Below are 22,561 nucleotides of genomic sequence, written 5' to 3'. Positions count from 1 at the left end.
CAAGGAAAATCCAAGATTGTTGGGTTTGGTGAAAGAAAGGTTGAAAGCTGCAGCATGTAAGACTTGGAAGATGAATGGAATCAATTTGCAAAGAGGAAAGAAATGTAAGATATAGCTCCTGGTAGATTTGAGGAAATCTTCCAACTATTCCTTTGAACCATTCTTCCCACAGTTTTGTTTTTTCTTTGTCTTATTAAAAGTTTGCTCCATTTTCCTGTTGAATCAAGTATCAATACTATCTCCTGATTATAGTTAGAGTTTATGCCTGATAAACGTTAGCACGGTTAGCATCACTTTATCAACAACCAGATAATAAATCAGACTAGGTCTCGGTGGCTATGGTCCACATCAAGATTGTTAGGGTGATCAGGAACTCTTATTTGTTTGCTTTAGCTTTTAGTTCTTGGTTATATCTTCAAATATGAGAGAGCTCAGAGGCTCCTGCTGTCCCTGCAAAGGAATTAACAGCAAGCAGACTCCAGTTTTTTGGAATAATTACAAGTGAGTATCTTGACCAAATAAACCCTGTAGCCAGAAGAGTAGCTTCAGCTGTGCTGAGTTTTTCTGCAGGTCTGGCCATGCCAGCTGGTTCAGCGCACACCAATCCTCATTTTGTAATTGGAGCCCAGAAAAAAACACTGTGGGACCGGCTGGGTGGTTGTACAATGGCCTCAAGTTCTCAGGAGGAACTCCCACTTCATCAAGGACCTGGTTGTAGGTGGCCTGCAGGCCCTGGATGCTGGCGGCTGACATTTCTATGGATGAGTGATCATGGGCAGCCTTGTGGGAGAGTGGCCACATGCTTGTTCCTAGCTGGCGGTGAAGGGTAGCTGGTCATTTCCTCCAGCCTCAATGCTTCATCAGAGAAGTCAATCGCACCCCACTCCAGTACTCTTGCCTAGAAAATCCCATGGACAGAGGAGCCTGGTAGGCTGCAGTCCCTGGGGTCATGAAGAGTTGGACAACTGAGCAACTTCCCTTTCACTTTTCACTTCCATGCATTGGAGAAGGAAATGGCAACCCACTCCAGTGTTCTTGCCTGGAGAATCCCAGGGATGGGGGAACCTGGTGGGCTGCCGTCTATGGGGTTGCACAGAATCGGACACGACTGAAGCAACTTAGCAACAGCAGCAGCAATGCTTCATGCCCTACTCTCTTAGGGGAGAGTAGGGTGCCCTTCCCACAGCTCAGCCTGCCCCTTGCCAACCACCCTTTAGTTTGTGCTCAGAGTTCTCAGTTTTATCATGCTTTCTTTGATAGAGTAAAGCAACAGATTCTCATTTTTGCTTATGCTCATTTGAATTACATTTCTGTCAAATGTAGTCAGAAAAACGTGCAGGCACTAAGCTATGTACCAGTGACTTACAGAGAAATATACTAAGGTCTTTATCTCCAAGAACCCATGTTCTAGTGAAACAGCATGTTTTAGGCCAATGATTACTTTTGTGGTCTTCCCTGGTGGCTCAGATGGCAAAGAATCTGCCTACCACACAGGAGACCCAGGTTTGATCGCTGAGTTGTGAAGATCCCCTGGAGAAGGGAATGGCTACCCACTCCAGTATTCTTGCCTGGAGAATTCCATAGACAGAGGAGCCTGGCAGGCTACACATTATATCTCATTTATTATTTTAGCAACTCTGTGAAATAGATATTATCATTGTAGTAGACTCCTGTTTTTCACAATAGATATATGGAGAGACCGTGGGAATCCCAAAGTTGAAAATATAGCAGAGAAGTAGACCTTGCATTATGTATCTTAAATTAACAAATGGAAGGTGGAATTTGATGGTATACTCATTCATGTTACAGTAGCGCAAGACGCAATCGAATTAAACACCCTTCTATTTTATTTATTCAAAACTTTTATTAAGAGCTACATTTTTTTTTACTGAATGTTTTTCTCTAAGAAAATAAATTTTAACCAAACCATGAAAATAACCATGACATAACATTAAGGAGAAAACTAAGCTCTATTGAGTTGTATGCAGATGTTGATAAGTTGACTAGGTACAGCAGCCTCTGGATAAACATAATTTAAATGGATACCTCAGCCAAATGGCACAGTATTTTATGTCACGAACCTTCAGGATGATTCTAATACAAATGTAGCCATGAATCTTAAATTATGGAGTATTCATATCCTACTGTATTTATAAATGAGGAAACAGACAATCAGAGAAAGAAAGTGACACCAAGATAATAATACATCAGTTAAGGAGGCTAGACTTGGGCTTCAATCATATTGGTCTGTCTTCTGGTTCAGAATTCCCTGACCTGTTACAGTAAGGAGAGCAAAGATTCAGCTCTAAGGTGGGTTAAAGATGGTCACAAAGATGTTGGCACTTCTCCCACTGCAAGTGTCTCTTCCACTGGAACCTAGGTGGGCTCTGTGACTGCTTTAAAGGACAGAACATGGTGAAGATGACACTCTGACCATCTTGGGGCCCAGGCCTTAGGAAACTGATGGCTTCTGCTTTCTGTTGTTTGGAACACTCATTCATAGAAGCCATCCTCCAGGAAGAAGTATGGCCACCCTGAGAGCACCACGTTGTGAGAAGTCGAAGCCCTGTGGAGAGGACCTGGAGAATGAGACACCACATGGTGCATGACCAAGAAGTGCTGAAACGCCAAACATGTGAGGAGATACATGAGCCGGCTTGTGAGTGGACACTCAACCTTAGCGACCCCAGCTGACAGCAAATGGATCAGAAACACAAGTTGCCCAGTTGAGGTCATCCAAATTCTGAACCGCCAAATTCTGAGTACGTAAAATAGCTGTTTGGGATACATAATTTTGTGGTAGTTTGTAATGCAGTAATCGAAAACAGGAACGGATGTAGTTGCTCTCATTATAAAAATGGAAAATATGTGGCATTGATTTTGAAACTGGACAGTGGGCTGAGACTGAAAAAGAGTGTTAATGGAGAAAGACAGGAGGTTAGCATTGAGGTTTGGCAAGAGGGAAACCTCTATTTTGTATTCATAGTGAAGTGAGGTGGCTCAGTCAGGTCCGACTCTTTGCGGCCCCGTGGACTGTAGACCACCAGGCTCCTCCATCCATGGAGTTTTCCAGGCAAGAGTACTGGAGTGGGTTGCCATTTCCTTCTCCAGAGGATCTTCTGCACCCAGGGATCGAACCCAGGTCTCCCGCATTGTAAGCAGATGCTTTTACCATCTGAGCCATGAGGGTAGGTTTAGTGAAATTGTCACCTAACATGTTTTGGAAAATATAAGATGTGCCTAATACACTAGTGGATCTCAACAAGTGGATTTCCAGGCAGACTGCCAAATAATTCTTATATCTGCATACAATAAAGTAGAGATAGGGAGAAATTAGCTAAATAGATTATTCAATTTTTAGCAGAATTTAGAGGAAATAGAACTCAAGATTTTCTGGCTTCAAAAACAGATCTAGAACACAGATCTAGCTAAGAAAATACTTTTAAAGCAAGAAATAGCCTCCAGGTAAAAATTTTAAAAAGGGCAGTAAAACAAAGACTCGGGGTAAAGATGAAGTCAAAGCTGCAAGCATAAGTCCCTTTGATAAGATCTCAGAAACATTTTAAGTTGATAGGCCCTATCAGACAAAAGCTTTGAAGAGTGTGCCTTATCACCCTTCTCAATAAGACAATAGAGATTCTGGTAATCTTTAGGCTATTGTAACATCCTTAAGCAGATTTCCAAAAAGCCAAAGGCAGAGAAGAGCCCTGCTCAAAAGGATTTGTGGTCATGACTCTGATCTAAGAGAATGGATTATAGTTTGATATACAGGAATCCCACAATGTTTTTAAAGGAATTAACCATCTTGGAATGAAAGGGTCAGCTGCTGCTGCTAAGTCACTTCAGTCATGTCCGAATCTGCGTGACCCCATAGACGGCCTCCTACCAGGCTCCTCTGTCCCTGGGATTCTCCAGGCAAGAACACTGGAGTGGGTTGCCATTTCCTTCTCCAATGCATGAAAGTGAAAAGTGAAAGTGAAGTCGCTCAGTTGTGTCCGACTCTTCACGACCCCATGGACTGCAGCCTACCAGGCTCCTCTGTCCATGGGATTTTCCAGGCAAGAGTACTGGAGCGGGTTGCCATTGCCTTCTCTGCTAAAAGGGTCAGAGACAACATCAAATTAAAAGAGGGCTTTGGACTCCTAAACTAACAGAGGAAGGATTCAGGCTGAGAAACTTATTCAGCAGAAAACATAGGCTATTTTTTTATGGAAAATGAAGAATGACTTAGAAGGCAGTACCAAGAACCCAAAGGTCAAAAGCCAAGAACCACAGAGAATCATACCACAGCTGCAGGTATAGAGCTTTATCAAGACACTGGCAACATGTGTCTACTTGGATGTCATATCATTATGGAATAGTGACTGCTCTGTGCCCCTTGTCTTCCCCATTTTTGAAAGGGCATGTCTACACACGACTGTCCCAGCATTGTGTGTGTGTACACAGGTAACTCACTTTTTTATTCGGAGGAGGACTTCGGATTGAGAAGACATATACCTGAGGAACCAAATCTAAGGAAACTTATCTGCACCTGGACCTGAGATTTACAGTTTAAGCCTAAACCTGATGACATAATGGGGTGAGACTTCCGGTGACTGTGGAAGTGGGTTGGTACAATATGGGAAGAATATAATATTTGTGACTACAGAGCAAACTACGGCCACAAACTCTTTGACACTCCTTTGTTTGATAAGTGGGAAGTCTGGGTCTCTCCCCTTGAATCTGGTTAGATTCTGTGACTGTTCTGGTCAGTTGAATATGGCTAAAATGAAATAGCACCAGTTTCTGAGTTCAGGGTTTAGGAAACTGGCAACATAAAAAGATTTTTTTTTTTTAAATTATAGTTGATTTACAATGTTGTGTTAGTTTCAGGTATATGAAATTGGCAGCTTTTACTGTCTTTCTTCAAAGTCAGCCACGACTTGAGAGGTATGACTATTCTCATACCACTGTGCTGTGAGAAGCCCAGCCATGCTGGAGAGGCCCTGGTGGATAAGACATCATGTGTGGGAAGAGGGAGGCCATAGTGAACTACTGTGTCACATATGAGTGAAAGTCACCTTAGAAATAGATCATCCAGTTCTAGCAACCACAGATACCTCATGGATCAGAAATAAACCCTTCCAGAATTTATGATATATTATATAAACATGAAGAGGAACTAAAAAGCCTCTTGATGAAAGTGAAAGAGGAGAGTGAAAAAGTTGGCTTAAAACTCAACATTCAGAAAACAAAGATCATGGCATCTGGTCCCATCACTTCATGGGAAATAGATGGGGAAACAGTGGAAACAGTGTCAGACTTTATTTTTGGGGCTCCAAACTCACTGCAGATGATGATTGCAGCCATGAAATTAAAAGACGCTTACTACTTGGAAGAAAAGTTATGATCAACCTAGATAGCATATTCAAAAGCAGAGACATTACTTTGCCAACAAAGGTCCGTCTAGTCAAGGCTATAGTTTTTCCAGTAGTCATGTATGGATGTGAGAGTTGGACTGTGAAGAAAGCTGAGCACTGCAGAATTGATGCTTTTGAACTGTGGTGTTGGAGAAGACCCCTGAGAGTCCCTTGGACTGCAAGGAGATCCAACCAGTCCATTCTGAAGGAGATCAGTCCTGGGTGTTTTTTGGAAGGAATGATGCTAAAGCTGAAACTCCAGTACTTTGGCCACCTGATGCGAAGAGTTGACTCATTGCAAAAGACTGATGCTGGGAGGGATTAGGGGCAGGAGGAGAAGGGGACGACAGAGGATAAGATGGCTGGATGGCATCACTGACTCTATGGACATGAATGTGAGTGAGTGAACTCCGGGAGTTGGTGATGGACAGGGAGACCTGTGTGCTGCAATTCATGGGGTCGCAAAGAGTCAGACACAACTGAGTGACTGAACTGAACTGAACTGATATAAACATTATGAGCAAAATAAACTGGTTCTTTAAGTCACTAGGGCTTCCCTGGTGGCTCAGATGATTAAGAACCCATCTTCGATGAAGGAGACCTGGGTTTGATCCCTGGATCAGGAAGATCCTCTGGAGAAGGGAATGGCTATCCACTTGTATTGCCTGGGAAATCCCGTGGACAGAGGAGCCTGGTGGGCTACCATGGAGTTGCAGAGTCAGACATGGCTGAGCAATTAACACTCTTTAAGTCACTAAGTTTAGGTCAGTTTATTACACAGTCATAGGTAACCAGAACAACTTCTATTTTTAATTTACTATTTAACCCAAAGCACTCACTCTTCCCATTCATCGAAATTGTTATAATAGTTATACAAAATTTGAGTCTATCTGACATTATGATTTCTGTTGACAGAGGTGACGTAAGTGATAATGTCTTAGTTCTGAGCCTGGGCCTCGAGAGGCTTATGTGCTCCTGCTCTTTTGGAAAGTTTAGAGCTTGAAGAATTGAGTCATCCCAACTAAACCACCCTCCACCTGGTTGACTGTATATTTATGAGCAAGCCCAGCTGAGATCATCTGAGTCCAGGCTGGACCAAAAGAACCCACCCAGCTGGACCTAGCCTAAATTGCCAGTGTAAAGAATCATGAACTAAAAAACAGTTGTTGCTTTAAGTTATACGTTTTGAAGTGGTTTGTTACACAGCGATATCTAACTGGTATGTTCGCCTTCTATTTGATTTATTGTCAAGAACAAGGTGGAGAAGTACTGGTAGTTCTGTACAGTTTTACGTTATTTATTTTTGTTTCTTTATAAACTTGAGGCTGAAATCAGTATACTAACTTTTAGTATTTCTCTGTGGCAGAATGCAATGAAACTGTAGAAACATTGTAACATTCCTGCACAAAATTCAAAAGCTGAAACCATTTATAAGAAAAATCAGGCAAACTCAAATTGATGAACATTCTTCAAAACTGTCAAGGTCATTAAAAACAAGGAAACCCCAAGAAACGATTACAGTTTGAAGGAGACTGAAAGACAGGAGGCCTCCCAGATGGTGCTGTGGTAAAGAACCCTCCTGCCAATGCAGGAGACATAAGAGGTGCAGGTTTGACCTGTGGGTGAGAAGAGCCCATGGAGGAGGGCATGGCAACCCACTCCAGTATTCTTGCCTACAGAATCTCATGGACAGAGGGGCCCAGCAGGCTACAGTCCACAGGGTCACAAAGAGTCAGACACGACTCAAGTGACTTGGCACGCATGTACACAGAGATGTGACCAAAAAAAATGATTCTGAACTACATTCTTTTACTATAAATAGCAATTTTGGGACAAGGGACAAAATCTGCGAGGAGTCTTATGGTTTAGATGGTAGCAGCACATCAGTGTTAATTTACTGATTTTGATCTTTTCGGGGGAAGCATTAAATGGGAAATTCGTTGTTTATAGGAATTATGTCCTAAGGTATTTGGAGGCATCATGTAAACAACTTACTCTCAATAGTTTAGTTTTTAAAAAGTTGAAAAAGAGAAGAAAAAATATTGTAGAAAAGAGAAATAATTGTAGGGCAGTTCTGGTCCTGCAAGATAATAAAGAACAGGGACCTCTCAGTTAAGTCAATAATTTGTTCTTGATAATCAGACTTACTGCCCCCAAAAAATGCTGACTGAGAGCCTATTTACCACTATTTTAATGGGAAAAAGTATATGGTTGGTATATCAACATAAAACACCCAACGAATTTCCCTAACATAAACCAAAACAAAGTAAAATACCTGTATATCAGATTCCTTAGGTTAGTATATATGTTTAGAGCATCACTTTCTCACCAAACAGTAGGGTTAGTAACAAACTTTTGCTTTGTAATATAATGTCCCCAAATGTAACTCCCTTTGCTGTCACTTAGTGTGCTCTTCAAAATGGGTTACACATTATGGTATCAACATGACTCCGATAATCTACTAATTTTATTTCACTCAAGACTTATTCTAGTCATAATTTTGCTTAAAATTTCATATTGAGTTTTATGAGAAAACATCAAATTTTCCTATGTAATCAGTGGGGAAAAAAATATTGTACCAAAAAGTATGCTCCATGAAGTTTGTGTAGTACAGTCCAAGAGGCATTCTGCTGAAAGAAAATGTCTCTGGAGGCATACGGGTTGTGTCAGTACATTATTAAACTACAATAATTTCAGCTATGTCTTAAACCAATAGTTCAGTAAAACATAACAGTGCGTGCACGCGTGTCTTTAGTCATGCCCAACTCTTTTCGACCCTGTGGACCACAGCCCTCCAGGTTCCTCTGTCCATAGGATTCTCCAGGCTTGCTGGAGTGGGTTGCCAGGCCCTCTTCCAGGGAATCTTCCCAACCCAGAGTGTCTTACATCTCCTGCATTGGCAGGCAAGTTCTTTACCACTAGCACCATCTGAGAAACCCAAAGCAGAAAAGATTGACCCTCAAATGTAAGAATTACTTCTATACCGTACAACATTATAAATATTCAGCAAATGAATAAGCATATTGGCTAACTATTGAGAAAACAGTTTAGGTCAGTACATCATTGTGAACACTAATTCCACATAACTTAAAGAGTTAATCAGAAAATTTGAAAGAAAATGGAGTTGATTTGTCCCCTTTATGCATGGAGAAGAGATTCCTAAGTTTAAAAGCAACAAGCCAATAAGAGAAAACACACAGGTTTGGTTACAGTAAAAATCTTAAAATCTGGGTGTGTGAGTTTAAAAGTAAAACAAATATTTATAGCAAATAGCAGACCAAATATTAAATAGTAAGAGCTCTGACAAATCCATAAGAAAAACATTAAGACATTGATAGGTATGTGGGAAAGAGCATAAAAAGACTGTTTATAAGAGAATAAATACAAATAGTGAACCCAAATTATGGGGAAAGGAACTTTTCTGGGCACTGTTGTAGCCATCAATTAAATTAGAGAAGCCATTAAAAATATCACCAAATCTGATGGCAAGAAAGGTATGTGATAAACTAACTAGGTACTCTGCATATAATTAGTGTCTGTATAAAATAACAGAACTCTTTTGGGAAGTAACTAGAAGGCTGATCCAAGAGTTATAAATATTAATAATTTGCGATCCTTTGTATTTTTGGAATTTGCTATTCTTTTTGCACAAAGATGATGATTATAAAGTTGTTTATAAAATCAGAAATGTTTGTGTTGGACTTGGGGGTGCAAATTAAACAGTTGGGTAAGCTATGAGGCCAACACTTTAAGTTTGAAGTTACTAAAATAATTCTAAAGGTGAACAAAAGTGTAGATACAATCTTTCCCAAAGAAGTGGAACACAAAATTGAATACTTTGTATAATCACCCAACTTTGTCACATAAGAACCAAGGTATGCAAATAAGTGGTGAAGTTATAACAAGGATATTAACAGTGGATGTAAGAAGTGATCAGATGATCAAAGATTTTTTTTCCAAATTAAAAAAAGAACACACATTGCTTTTCTACTGAAAAAAAAAAAAAAAAAGACAGAGAGAAGAGGAGATGTTTTGTGGCCTGCAGTCAAGAGGAAAATTTTCTTATGCAACTATTTAACAAGCATTACCAAAAGTCCAAGAAACAATCATGCAGGGGCTGATGACTGCACCCTGGAAAGCATAGCTGCATCCCAGAGCACTGTGAAAAGCCAGTATCCTACAAGGAGCTGATGACAACTCTAAATAAGGCTGAAGTCATGTACCAACCTGCCCAAGGAGACTTTCCATACAGTCACAGCTGCTGTTAACACTTTACGAGGCTTCACAAACACATCAAATGCACTGGCCAGGAAATAAGCCTGGTAGTTAGGTATTTTTTGTTGATGCTCAACATAAAGCCTGTCTGTGTTTTTCAACTTTTTGTAAGGTTAAGGTCACAGTGTTTTTCCATTATAAAACTGCTTGTGAAAGAAAAAACCCCACAGTCCCACCGTACAGTATGTTTTTCATGGAGGGGCAATCTGTAGAAGGATTCAGCTTTTGCTTGTCAAAGATCACTTGGAAAGTTCAAACTGGACTTGTGCTGGTAGTATTCTAAATCAAGGAAATTCACTGGTGGTATCATTTTACTTTTGGTTTTGCTGCTTCTAAGAGTGGAGGATGTTTAGAGTGAATGTAATACATTAGGGGATAATCTTCCACTTAGCTTTACAATTCTATCAGCAAAATGACAAGGGAGAAGGAATATCATGTTCTCTTTGAATTGTGTTTTTGCAACCTGAGATTCAAGTTCAGGTTTCTTGACGTACCCCTGGGCAATTAATCTGAATTAATTATTGTGTCCAGTTTCCTCCACTTAGCCCCTAAGACAAATACAAACAAGCCAGCAATGGTTACCCCCCTGGCCACTAGAGATTATATCAAGGCAAGTGCAGAGCAGTAGACTGTTCTGCTGGTAAGAATGTATCCATTGAGAAAGACTGAAGGGAGAATCAGGCTGGCACAAATTGAAAGCTATTGGGTACAGTTAATATCTTCTAGTTTAATTCACACCTTCTAGATGTGGATTAAAACACATCACAAAGAGCTTTGCTGTAATGATTGAAGGAGGTGATTTCTTTCTTTCTTTCATTTTGTACTCTAGGAGAAATTAGCCAGGCACTGTCTACAAAGCAGAAGGCAGGCCGCATGCCAGGCTGGGTGTGTATTTGTTGGTTTGCCACCCATTCTTATGGAGAAGGCAATGAGACCCCACTCCAGTACTCTTGCCTGGAGAATCCCAGGGACGGGGAACCTGGTGGGCTGCCGTCTATGGGGTCGCACAGAGTCGGACACGACTGAAGCGACTTGGCAGCAGCAGCAGCAGCAGCACCCATTCTTATGGAGAAAATGTGTGTGTGTGTGTGTGTGTGTGTGATAGGTCTGAAATTTGTCTTCCTTACAGAATGACTCATGAAAACAAAAAGCAGATTCAGGCTTTTTTGAAGTTTCTGCTTCTCTGAAGATTTGAAAGGACTGGTACCAACCCTCAAAATGCTTTATTTCCTGTGATATAAGGTTCACTGGCGTGCTGCAGCCCCTGGGGTTGCAAGGAGTTGGACACGACTTAGCAACTGAACAACAACAAAATTAGGTTCCTAATAAATAGTGAGTGGATTATCAAAGGAATTTCATCACTTTGTCCTCTAAAAGGTATTCACTTGCTCTCAGATGGTCTTTTTGCCTTGGCTATAATTCTCCATAAAATCTGCTAATGAAGCAATCCAAAGGCAGGAGTTACACTACCACAGACCAGCAAATACTAGGCCACCAGAAGCTGGGGAGAGGAAAGGCAAGATTCTCCAGTTAGAGGCTTTGGAGGCAGCATGGCCCTGCTGACATTTTGATTTTAACTTCTAGCCTCCAGGAATGAGAGAATGAGTTTCTGTTGTTTTAACCCACTTGATCTCTGGTACTTGGTTACAGCAGCCCTGGGATGCTCATTGCAAGTGACAGGACCCTCTGCTAATCAGAGACAAAAAGGAGATTTACTGGAAGTCTCAGAGGAGAATGTACCAACTTTTTTTTTTTTTTAATTTAAACTTGTTATTTTGTATTGGGGTATAGTCAATTATTACTGCAGATGGTGACTGCAGCCATGAAATTAAAAGACACTTACTCCTTGGAAGGAAAGTTATGACCAACCTAGATAGCCTATTGAAAAGCAGAGACATTACTTTGCCAACAAAGGTCTGTCTAGTCAAGGCTATGGTTTTTCCAGTGGTCATGTATGGATGTGAGAGTTGGACTGTGAAGAAAGCTGAGAGCCAAAGAATTGATGCTTTTGAACTGTGGTGTTGGAGAAGACTCTTGAGAGTCCCTTGGACTGCAAGGAGATCCAACCAGTCCATTCTAAAGGAGATCAGTCCTGGGTGTTCTTTGGAAGGAATGATGCTAAAGCTGAAACTCCAGTACTTTGGCCACCTCATGTGAAGAGTTGACTCATTGGAAAAGACTCTGATGCTGGGAGGGACTGGGGGCAGGAGGAGAAGGGGACAACAGAGGATGAGATGGCTGGATGGCATCACCGACTCGATGGACATGGGTTTGAGTGAACTCCAGGAGATGGTGATGGACAGGGAGGCCTGGCATGCTGCGATTCATGGGGTCTCAAAGAGTCAGACACGACTGAGCGACTGAACTGAACTGAACTGATAGTCAATTAATGGAGAAGGCAATGGCAACCCACTCCAGTACTCTTGCCTGGAAAATCCCATGGACTGAGGAGTCTGGTAGACTGCAGTCCATGGGGTCGCTAGGAGTTGGACACGACTGAGCGACTTCACTTTCACTTTTCACTTTCATGCATTGGAGAAGGAAATGGCAACCCACTCCAGTGTTCTTGCCTGGAGAATCCTAGGGACAGGGGAGCCTGTTGGGCTGCCGTATATGGGGTCGCACAGAGTCAGACACGACTGAAGCGACTTAGCAGCAGAGTCAATTAACTATGTTGTGATGTTTCAGGTGCACAGCAAAGGGACTCAGCCATACATGTACATGTATCCATTCTTCCCCAAACTCCCCTCCCATCCAGGCTGCCACATAGAGTGGAGTCGCTTGTGCTATACGGTAGGTCCTTGTTGGTTATCCATTTTGAATATAGCAGTGTTGTACAAGCTTATTTGAACCTCAGGAAAACTTTACTACGATTTAAGCACTGCCATTCTGAGTTCTCATCTCTGCTTTTCTATTTCAACTTTATTCTCTTACATCAGTCTCATCCATCAATAGCTTCCACTTTTATACCTCCAACATCAAAGAGACTAAATCTCTTTGCCTGTGTTCTGTGTGAAAAATCTCAGGACTGGTTCCAGTCTTACACCTGCTGACTGGTCCTAACACAACAGCTGTTTCCAGGGCTTCAGGATGCTGTGACTGGCAATCCATGTGCTCAGCGTGGAGGGAGGAAAAAGTGCCCCCCTTCAGAGGGTGTCAATCCCAGAAAAAGGGAAGAAGGGTCCTGTGTAGAAAAAGAGAATAGGTGTCCACTGCAGGAAGGACATCGGAGAAGGCAATGGCACCCCACTCCAGTACTCTTGCCTGGAAAATCCCATGGATGGAGGAGCCTGGTAGGTGGCAGTCCATGGGGTCGAGAAGGGTAGGACACAACTAAGCAACTTCACTTTCACTTTTCACTTTCATGCATTGGAGAAGGAAATGGCAACCCATTCCAGTGTTCTTGCCTGGAGAATCCCAGGGGTGGGGGAGCCTGGTGGGCTGCCGTCTATGGGGTTGCACAGAGTTGGACACAACTGATGCGACGCAGCAGCAGCAGCAGCAACAGCAGAAGGAAGGACATGGAAGCACAGGTGAGGATGGAGAAACTGAGGAGGTGGAGGGGCATTCCATGCTGTCCGCCATGAAAGGGGCTCAGGCCAACACCTGTGGATAAGGGGCAGGGGTGGGCTTTACCCAGAAGCCCTGACCTTCACTCAAATCATTCTCCCTCTTGCTCAGAGGGCAGACACCTTACTGACTGCCTTACAGGTGGACCAAAAGGGTGAAGTTCTCAGTCTGGTGTATGAGCTGAGTCTGACTTTCCTATGCAGTCGTCATTGCTCCCATGTGAGCTATGGCACAGGATTGCAACTCCAGCTGTGACAGTCTTACTCATCGTTCAAGACCCAGCTTGAATCTCACCATCTCCATTAGAACACCCCCCATCCCACCTGCAGAAGGGAAGCTTTTGGTCCCCTGGTCTTCTGTCACATTCAGAGAGCTATTTAAATATTTATCAAGACCAGCTTTCCATCAGATGGCTTTATCTACGTCAGCCTCCCTAACCTGATACTGTGCATTTTTGAATTGTTGCAAGAACCCTGGGGGCAGTGGAAGGAATGGGGACTTTAGTTCTCCTGACTGTGTCCTCCCTCCTCCCTCCCCCTTTCAGGGGCCTTCTGCCTCCTTTGACACCTCCTTTCTGCTCTTGGTTCTTCATTGGTTACTTATAGTCACTCTTCTATACATTGGGATATATTTAGGACTAGAGTTTGGCTTTTAAAGGCATGTGCCTGAAACACTAGCTCCTAATTCTACCATGGTGAAGCATGTGATGAGGGTTTAAAGCAAATATGACTGCATTTCCTTTTAGAAACTGACATCTTTCACAAATGCCAGGGTTGAAATGGTTCAGGGGGTGGTATTTTCATAAGAACCTTTAGAAAAGGATTGATTATGAAGCCGAATTGCTCAAATGTGTGAAGGGATCAAACATCATCTGCCTGTTAAAAGGGAGCACTTAATCTGACCTCCACAGCTGTTGCTACATTGTAACTCTTTTGTTCAGACATTTTACTTCAAAATCAGGTTCCACTTCACTGGTAAGAAACAGAAGTAAAATTGCTCATGGAGTGGACTGAGGGTTGACAGGCTTTCCTTCTCTCTTTTTTTGGTGTTAACCACAGGTGTCTTTAACTGTTAGTAGCCTTTCTAAATGACCCTTTCAGTTTCTATAGCTACTACTTCCTGGACTTAAGTTCAAGAGTTTATGGGTCACACTATTTGACTTGTAACCCCCTAAGCACATTAAAAAAAAAAAACAAAAAACCTAAAACAAAACTTAACATCCTTGTGAAGGAATCTGCTGAAATTCAAGTAAACAAGAAGTCTTGGAGTTTTATGACTGCTAGTTAATAGCACCTCTGTGAGGGGCCATAGCAATCAATCAAATAGAATGTAGCTTCTAAATCATTAGCAAATAAAACCACCTTTTTTTTTTTTTTTAAACCAGAAGAGGTAAAGAAGAGGGTTTAAACCTTCCTGTTACTTCCAGATGTCAAACAAACAATCCCACCTCCCTCATCTATTTCCATCAAATCAAAGAAAGAGAAAGAGAGAAGGAGGAAAAAAAATTGAATTTCTCAAAAACTGGTGCTATGTTTCTTAACTGGAAATCTTTAATTCAGCTGAGTAAACTAGAAACTGTAACACTATTCCTCTTTTGGCTCTAAGCCCCCATCATGACATTTTATTGAACCCACATTCCTACATTATTTACTATAATTTTTCCAGAAGTAGAACAGCATACAATAATCTGATGACATTCTAAGTGTTCCACTGTGACACATGACTGACCTAAGTTGCAAGGGAGGTTGGGAAAGACGATATTTAGTGTTTCCAGCTTCTAGAGTGGTAAGTGATCAGAGAAAAAAGGAAGTTAGGAATGACAACTGAGTTAGTCAACCAAGTGAAAGAAATGGCTTGGCCACTGGTGAGGGGGTGGGATGTACAGGGTATGTTGAAGAAAGGGCAACTGGATGACATCTCACTGGAGCTGAGGTTAGGTGAGAAGAGATGAGATTAGGGAGATAGCTTGGCATCAGGATCCTTACCCACCAAATCAAGGAGTTTGGAATTTATCCCGTTAGCAACAGGGGCCTACTGGAAATATGTGAGTAGAAAAGTGCCATGACTGAAGCAGTGTCTGATCACCAGTCATCTGGCCAGAGCACAGGAGGGTGAGCCTGAAGGACAGGGCAAGGACCATCACAGTGGTCCCTCCATGAAGTAACAGGACACGAACTGGAAGGCTAGCAGTGGTAGGGTGAAAAATGCAACTGTGAAAGAGATTACATTATGGATGCCCAGGGCTTGTTGACTAAACCCTGGAGGCCAAGGAGATGAAGCATCAAAGATGGTTTCACAGCTTTAAGCCTGAGTAACTGGGAAAATATGTAATAGAAGTAGGAAATCAAGAAGAGAGCTGGTTCTAGGAAGAATTAGCGCAAGAGTTTTTTTTTGTTTTCTTTTTTAATTTTTATTTTTTTGACCAAACCATGTAACATGTGGGATCTTAGTTCTCCAACCAGGGATCAAACCCACACCCTCTGCACTGGAAGCTTGGAGTCTTAACCACTGGGCCACAAGGGAAGTCCCTGATTAGTTCAGGTTTAGATGTTGAGTTTGAGGCAGAGGCAGCAGGATGTGCAATGGAAACATACAACAGGCAGGTGACATGGAGCCTGCAAGATATTGGACACTAAGAATAATGCTGCCTCCAAAAACAGAATTATAGATCAATGAAACAAAATAGAAACCCCAGAGGAAAAACCAAGCACCTATGGACACTTTGAACAAGGAGGCAAAAATATACAACAGAGAAAAGACAATATCTTTAACAAATGGTGCTGGGAAAACTGGTCAACCATATGTAAAAGAATGAAACTAGAACACTTTCTAACACCACACACAAAAATAAACTCAAATGGATTAAAGATTTAAACGTAAAGCCAGAAACGACAAAACTCTTAGAGGTAAACATAGGCAGAACACTCTCTGACATAAATCACAGCAAGATCCTCTATGACCCACCTCCCAGAGTAATGGAAATAAAAACAAAAATTAACAAATAGGACCCAATTAAACATAAAAGCTTTTGCACAATGAAGGAAACTATAAGCAAAGCAAAAAGGCAGACTTCAGAATGGGAGAAAATAATAGCAAACGAAAAAACTGACAAGGAATTAATCTCCAAAATATATAAGCAGCTTATGCAGCTCAATACCAGGAAAATGAACAATCCAATCAAAAAGTGGGCCAGAGAAATAAACAGGCATTTCTCCAAAGAAGACATGTAGACGGCCAATAAACACATGAAAAGATGCTCATCATCACTCATTATCAGAGAAATGCAAATCAAAACCACAATGAGGTATCATCTCATGCTGGTCAGAAGGGCCACCATCAAAAAGTCTACAAACAATAAATGCTGGACAGGGTGTGGAGAAAAGGGAACCCTCTTACCCTATTGGTGGGATGCAAACTGGTACAGCCACTACCGGAGAACAGTGCGGAGATTTCTTAAAAAACTGGAAATAGAACTGCCTTATGATCCAGCAATCCCACTGCTGGGGATACACACTGAGGAAACCAGAATTGAAAGAGACACGTGTACCCTAATGTTCATTGCAGCGTTGTTTACAATAGCTAGAATGTGGAAGCAACCTAGATGTCCGTTGGCAGATGAATGGGTAAGGAATTGTGGTACATATACACAATGGAATATTACTCAGCTATAAAAAGGAACACATTTGAGTCAGTTCTAAAGAGGTGGATGAAACTGGAGCCTATTATACACAGAGAAGTAAGTCAGAAAGAGAAACACCAATATAGTATATTAATGCATATTTATGGAATTTAGAAAGAATGTACCAACAATCTTATTTGCAAGGCAGCAAAAGAGACACAGATGTAAAGAACAGACTTTTGGACTATGTGGGAGAAGGTGAGGCAGGGATGATTTGAAAGAATAGCATTGAAACGTATATTCAGTTCAGTTCAGTTCAGTCACTCAGTCGTGTCTGACTCTTTGAGACCCCATAAATCGCAGCACGCCAGGCCTCCCTGTCCATCACCAACTCCTGGAGTTCACTCAAACTCACGTCCATCGAGTCAGTGATGCCATCCAGCCATCTCATCCTCTGGCGTCCCCTTCTCCTCCTGCCCCCAATCCCTCCCAGCATCAGAGTCTTTTCCAATGAGTCAACTCTTTGCATGAGGTGGCCAAAGTACTAGAGTTTCAGCTTTAGCATCATTCCTTCCAAAGAACACCCAGGGCTGATCTCCTTTGAATGGACTGGTTGGATCTCCTTGCAGTCCAAGGGACTCTCAAGAGTCTTCTCCAACACCACAGTTCAAAAGCATCAATTCTTTGGCTCTCAGCTTTCTTCACAGTCCAACTCTCACATCCATACATGACCACTGGAAAAACCATAGCCTTGACTAGACAGACCTTTGTTGGCAAAGTAATGTCTCTGCTTTTGAATATGCTATCTAGGTTAGTCATAACTTTCCTTCCAAGGAGTAAGCGTCTTTTAATTTCATGGCTGCAGTCACCATCTGCAGTGATTTTGGAGCCCAGAAAAATAAAGTCAGCCAGTGTATCCACTGTTTCCCCATCTATTTCCCATGAAGTGATGGGACTGGATGCCATAATCTTAGTTTTCTGAATGTTGAGTTTTAAGCCAACTTTCTCACTTTACTCTTTCACTTTCATCAAGAGGTTCTTTAGTTCTTCTTCACTTTCTGCCATAAGGTAGTGTCATCTGCATATCTGAGGTTATTGATATTTCTCCCAGCAATCTTGATTCCAGCTTGTGCTTCTTCCACTGACAGAATGTGGTCCACTGGAGAAGGGAATGGCAAACCACTTCCATATTCTTGCCTTGAGAACCCCATGAACACTATGAAAAGGCAAAATGATAGGATACTGAAAGAGGAACTCCCCAGGTCAATACGTGCCCAATATGCTACTGGAGATCAGTGGAGAAATAACTCCGGAAAGAATGAAGGGATGGAGCCAAAGCAAAAACAATACCCAGCTGTGGATGTGACTGGTGATAGAAGCAAGGTCCGATGCTGTAAATAGCAATATTGCATAGGAACCTGGAATGTCAGGTCCATGAATCAAGGCAAATTGGAAGTGGTCAAACAGGAGATAGGAATCAGCAAACTAAAATGGACTGGAATGGGTGAATTTAACTCAGATGACCATTATATCTACTACTGTGGGCAGGAATCCTTTAGAAGAAATGGAGTAGCCATCACGGTCAACAAAAGAGTCCGAAATGCAGTACTTGGATGCAATCTCAAAAACGACAGAATGATCTCTGTTCGTTTTCAAGGCAAACCATTCAATATCACAGTAATCCAAGTCTATGCCTCAACCAGCTGAAGAAGCTGAAGTTGAATGGTTCTATGAAGACCTACAAGACCTTTTAGAAGTAACACCCAAAAAAGACGTCCTTTTCATTATAGGGGACTGGAATGCAAAAGTAGGAAGTCAAGAAACACCTGTAGTAACAGGCAAATTTGGCCTTGGAATACTGAATGAAGCAGGGCAAAGGCTAATAGAGTTTTGCCATGAGAATGCACAGGTCATAGGAAACACCCCCTTCCAACAACACAAGAGAAGACTCTACACATGGACATCACCAGATGGTCAACACTGAAATCAGATTGATTATATTCTTTGCAGCCAAAGTTGGAGCAGCTCTATAGAGTCAGCAAAAACAAGACCGGGAGCTGACTGTGGCTCAGATCATGAGCTCCTTATTGCCAAATTCAGACTTAAATTGAAACATATATTACCATACGTAAAATACAAGACCAGTGCAAGTTCAATGCATGAAGCAGAGCATCCAAAACCGGTGCTCTGGAACAACCCAGTGGGATGAGGTGGGGAGGGAGGTGGGACGGGGGTTCAGGATGGGGGCACAAGTGTGTACCCATGGCTGATTTGTGTCGAGGTATTGCAAAAACCACCACAATATTATAAAGTAATTATCCTCCAATTAAATAAATTAATTAAGAAAAATAAAAAAACTCAAAAAAAGCTTTGCTAAGTGAAAAATTCCAAAATATTAATATTACTGAACTAATAAATTACAACTGTATCAATAATAATAATAAAAAAAGAAGCTCTTTATTTCCTCTTCACTTTATGCCATTAAAGTAGTATCTTCTGCATATCTGAGGTCATTGATATTTCTCCCGGGAATCTTGATTCCAGCTTCAGATTCACCCAGCCTGGCATTTCACATGATGTACCCTATATAGAAATTAAATGAACAGGATAACAATAAAAAAAAAAGAATAATGCTGCCTCTACTGATACTTCCCAGGATATATATATATATATATATATTTGGCACAGGACACATGATGGTGTTTCCTAGAGGAGAGTTTACAGAGTAGAGAGAGGCAAATACTTCTATACATAATCTGTACACGTTGCAAGTGAAGCCTGAAAACTTTTTGAGGTTAGCAGTAACAGCCCCCAGAACAAGAAGTGGACATTCTATGGTAAGTAGGATGAAATATCCAGAAATTTATTCTAAAACCTGGGAAAAGAGAATCTGGGCTGTCCAGTAGCTGAGACAATTTCCACAATCACATTAGGCACTGTTACCAATTTCTCAGTAAGAAAGAACCAGAGTGTATTCAAGGGCTTTCCCAGCGACTCAGAGGTAAAGAATCCACCTGCCATTGCAGGAAATGTGGGTTAGATCCCTGGGTCATGAAGATCCCCCAGAGAAGGGAATGGCAACCCACTCCAGTACTCTTGCCTGAAAAATCCCATGGACAGAGGAGCCCGGCGGGCTACAGTCTATGGGGCTGCAGAGTCAGACACAACTTAGTGAGGAAACAGCAACAGCACAGAGTGTTCAGAATCACCTGTACATTTATATTCAAGTTACTTGTTTAGTAAACTTTAGGTGTAAAAGGTGCTGTCATTCCAACAGATTCCTCTGTCACGTCCCTGAGTTAAAGACTCTCTATAAATTGTTACAGAAAGATAACTAATCTGGGTAGACAGGAACTAAACTAACACAGACGAGACTGGAACTGACAAAAGCAGGACAGACATTTCAGGATGCTTCCTTTGCGAGGGCCTATTTTGGTCTGATCACGCCTGTTGCTACAGGGTTGATGCTGTCTGAAGCTTGAGTTGAACAAACGGCGATCTCAGTGCATCCAGTCATTCACCTTGAGACTGAGACAATTCTATTTTCAGAGGTAGAAGGAATAAATGTGGTTACCAATTTTCTCGGAGTAGGAGTATTTTTTTTTTTTTTAAGAAAACAAGGTATTAACAAGAAAAGCTCAACCCAGAAAATAAAAATATTGTTCAAAAATTTTTTTGAAGGAGCTGTAACAAGGTGATTGCTATAGTCCTTATAAGAGTATAGTTTTGAGCATTTGACCTTCTTTCCAGGGTTTTCATTATTTCAGAGTTTATCTGTACACTGGGTTGCTATGGCAACCAAGAAACACACAGTAGGACTTGAACATCTAAACTAATTTTATGAATGCCAGCTACCAGATTTCCTTTACCTTGTGTTATATAAAACCCGGGCTTCCCTAGTAGCTCAGATGGTAAAGCTTCTGACTGCAATGCAGGAGACCCGGGTTTGATCCCTGGGTCGGGAAGATCCCCTAGAGAAGGAAATGGCAACCCATTCCAGTATCCTTGCCTGGAAAATCCCATGAACAGAGGAGCCTAGCAGGCTGTACAGTCCATGGGGTCACAAAGAGTCGGACACAACTGAGCGACTAACACACACACATATAAAACCCAGAACCCAGCATTCACATTCTACCTTGGTTTTTATTTTGAACACTGTTTTCACTTCCTAGAGAAGGATGGTCATATAATATACTTCAATTCAGTTCAGTTCAGTCGCTCAGTTGTGTCCGACTCTTTGTGACACCATGAACCGCAGCATGCCAGGCCTCCCTGTCCATCACCAACTGCCGGAGTTTACCCAAACTCATGTCCATTGAGTCGGTGATGCCATCTAACCATCTCAACCTGTGTCGTCCCCTTCTCCTGCCTTCAATCTTTCCCAACATCAAGGTCCTTTCAAATGAGTCAGCTCTTCGCATCAGGTGGCCAAAATACTGGAGTTTCAGCTTTAACGTCAGTCCTTCCAATGAATAATCATATATGGGATTATATGATGTACTGTTTATGTAAAAGATGTAAGATACATAGGGAAGAAAGCGTAAGTGTGCCTATTTAAATAGGGCACATGTAAATATAAATAGGGCAAAGGCTACCAGAGAAAAAAGATCTCAAAAAATAAACAATAACAGCAAACAATCTTAACTATTTATGCATGTGTGCCTGCTAAGTCACTTCAGTTGTGTCTGACTCTCTGTGACCCTATGGACTGTAGCCCTCCAGGCTCCTCTGTCCAGGGGATTCTCCAGGCAAGAACACTGGAGTGAGTGGCCATGCCCTCCTCCAAGGGATCTTCCTGACCCAAGGATTGAACCTGCGACTCTTATGTCTCCTGCATCAGCAGGTGGGTTCCTTACCAATGGTGCCACCTGGGAAGCCCCTTAGTTATTTATATATGAATTAAAATTAAAGGTTAAAACTCCTGAATTTTTTTTCCAGGAAAAAAAAAAAAGACATGTAAGAAAAAGCTGACATCCGAGATTTACTGAAAATGCCACTGTTTATGTGCTGGCACTTTCTATAGTGAGAGTCCTAGCCAGTCGGGGACTGGGGAAGCAGAGATGCCTGGAGAAGTGGGCACAGTCGTGAGCAGTAACTGTGATGCCAGCTGGTCGGGAGACCCCTGGGGCTGGAAGACACCAATGCTGGGGAGCGGATGGCTCAGATAATCATTCAGAAACTGGGCAATTCAACTCCACCAACATGCAGCAACTTCACCAAACCCCTGCCTTCATGTTTTCAACCCGTGACCTTGGCACAACAGAAAAACTGAGACCTTGTCCTTCAGCCTTGACAAAAACGCCCGAAAACCCTCCATGTCAAACCTCAAGTCCTGTCAGCTGAGCCAGCCTGTTTCAGCTCCTTTCTTGCTTTGGGTGCTTGGCTGTAACTGACTAAGATGCTTGGCCAAGACTCCTGCCCCTTGGTGCCCAAACCCTTTGCCTGTGGGTCACCAATTCCGTGGGCCCCCAAGGTTCCTCACTTGACTTCTCCTTTCTCCATTCAGAGGCTAGAAACTGTCTGTCTACAAGCCCTTCCTGAGCCTCCACCATCTGGCCTTTGCCTCCCACCTCAATCCTCTCCTATCCCTCTTCCTAGCTGAATTCCCAATCCCAGCTCCTAAGCCTTTCCATATTGAAGCAAGAAAAGGAAGATCTCAGGAATGCAGGTTCTTCGATACTGTAAGCTTGGTCAAAGC

The 22,561-nt window shown here is 42.1% G+C and overlaps 1 pseudogene; it reads right to left on the bottom strand.

The window, feature by feature from the left end:
• Nucleotides 1-376: 376 nt before the first annotated feature.
• Nucleotides 377-753, bottom strand: LOC147359425 (mitochondrial pyruvate carrier 2 pseudogene; annotated as a pseudogene).
• Between the last annotated feature and the right edge of the window lie 21,808 nt (nucleotides 754-22,561).

The sequence above is a fragment of the Bos grunniens genome, chromosome 14 (assembly GCF_055505025.1).
Source record: "Bos grunniens cultivar Pamir isolate PY7600 chromosome 14, Bosgru_T2T1.0, whole genome shotgun sequence".
NCBI lineage: Eukaryota > Metazoa > Chordata > Mammalia > Artiodactyla > Bovidae > Bos > Bos grunniens.
This window is presented reverse-complemented; position numbering and strand designations above follow the sequence as displayed.